Raw genomic sequence first — 2,149 nt, 5'->3', positions numbered from 1 at the left:
AGATGGTCAGGCAGTGCAACTGATAGCCAGTACCAACAGAAAGGTATTCAATTGTGGTGAGTTGACCGTGCCCATCAGCCAGACATCCTCAAACAGCTTCTCACTCACTTCCTTTCCTCAACAGTAGAGGGGATAAAATAGAATTAAAAAACTTGTTGGTCGAGATCAAGATGGGTAAATTACTTCTGGTTCCTGTCTCAGGCAAAACAGACTTTACTTGGAGAAAATTAATTAAACTTACTGCCAATGAAAATATATTTGGATAGTGAAAAGCCAAAACAAAAATTAAAGCAACACTTTCCCCCTCACTTGCCCATTTTTTTCCCAGGCTCATGTCACTCCCAAATCCTATACCTCCTCTCCCCCCAAGCAGTGCAGGGAGGATGGTCAATGTGGGTTTGTGGTCAGTCCATCAGAGTTCCTCTGTTGCTCCCCTTTCTGCTGCTCCTTCCTCCTCACAATTCTCCTGCTGCTCCAGCATGGGTCCTTTCTGCAGGCTACAGTCCTTCAGATAAACCAGTTTCTGTGTGGCCTGTCCACAGGCTACTGTTCCTTCAGAAAATGTCCACTAACTTTGGAATTGGGTGCTCCATGGTCTGCTGTGTGGACACCACCACCAACAACCCAGCTGATAATCCTCGCCTTGTAAGTAAGAGCATCTCTCAATACACCTAGATAATGGTCACCACTGTACCAGTATGGACACATTCACAAAAGCAGGTGTTTAACATTACTGTAGGTGTGTTTCACTTCTTGAATTCAGATCAGTTGTGTGTATGCCATGCTTTCCATTGAGAAGGAGAATTACACAGAAGCCCAGCAAGGTGATCTTCCAGTATTTCAGTGTTGGTTCATTTCAACTGAATGGACAGACAAGGGAAGAATGATGAAGGAGAATTCTTCAGGCTGTCATGGGTAGCCATGTGTGGTCCTTGTATACCTTTATCTGTCCAAGAAACAGCTGATGTTTTCTGTTTCTGCTCAAATGTAGTATTTGTTTGAGTTTTAGCAATCCTGCCAACATATTTTAAACTTTCTGAAGGTATTCTTAGACTCCATATAGTGTCATTTCTGTGTTTCTGTAATCAATTTGTGTGGAACATCAAAAAAAGCAAAGGAGAAAGGAGTGACTTGCTGGGACAACAAAGTAAGAGAACTAACTAAGCTTGCTACCTCTTGGATCATTTGTCCCCTGTTTCTGGCAGTCATCCAGCTTTCCAGGTGGGCCAGCTCTCTGATCTGACCACTGCATTGCCTTCTTGAACACACCCCTGCTTTATGCCATTTCTCATATTTGTTTTCCAGTAAAAAATAAAGAAACAAAATAAAAAATTTGGAGTATGGGTGAGATGAAATATATTTATTTTCAGTCTGCTCCACCAAAAAAGAAAAGTACATAAATGAAAACAAATGGTCCCAAGAAAATTTCACTGTTATTAGAAAACAATTTTTCATTAAAAAAGTCATTTCACTGAAAAAGAATTAAATTAAGCATTTGTAATTGTGTTTTTGTTGACTCAGAGCAGGCTGAAGCCAACTGGGAGCTTTCCCACTGATTTCACTGATTTTGCACGAGGTCTCTTATGAGCTAATGATGTGTTCTTTATTTGGTATTTGTTAAAAGAGAAGCCAGAACTCTCTGAAACTTTTCCTCAGAGTCGTTATCCTCCACTCTGTTCATTTCTGCATTCCTTTGATGAATGTATGCATGACATCAAAAGGGACAAGGGAGAGATGAGTATGAGTTTAAATTTTCTTTTTCCAGAACTTGCAAGGAAATTTCATTTGTTGTCTGTCATTTTAATGTATAGCAGGCTCATGTTACTTTCAAGATGGATGCAGAGATTTTCATTATTCTATAGGAAGCATATTCACTGCAAGATCCTTTGAACATTTTCCATTCCAGACTAACAGGGAATAGGAAAAAGCCATGGGATACCACTAGAAAATCTGATTTCATACCATTTTAAAAAGAAAACTTTCTTTTTAATCAGTTTCCTAGAATCCTGCTGAGGGCTCCTCTTGACATTTTGTCATCTTGTCAAAAATAAATTTTTTTTTGCCTTTGCTCTGATAGAGGTGGGGCCACTTTTACAGATGGCTTGGTAAAGTGCGTAGGAGCCAAGAAAAAGGGAAAATTATTCATAAA

This window comes from Pipra filicauda, unplaced genomic scaffold, assembly GCF_003945595.2.
Source record: "Pipra filicauda isolate LSUMZ 115617 unplaced genomic scaffold, ASM394559v2 scaffold66_size7647185_pilon, whole genome shotgun sequence".
NCBI classification, from domain to species: Eukaryota; Metazoa; Chordata; class Aves; order Passeriformes; family Pipridae; genus Pipra; species Pipra filicauda.
This window is presented reverse-complemented; position numbering follows the sequence as displayed.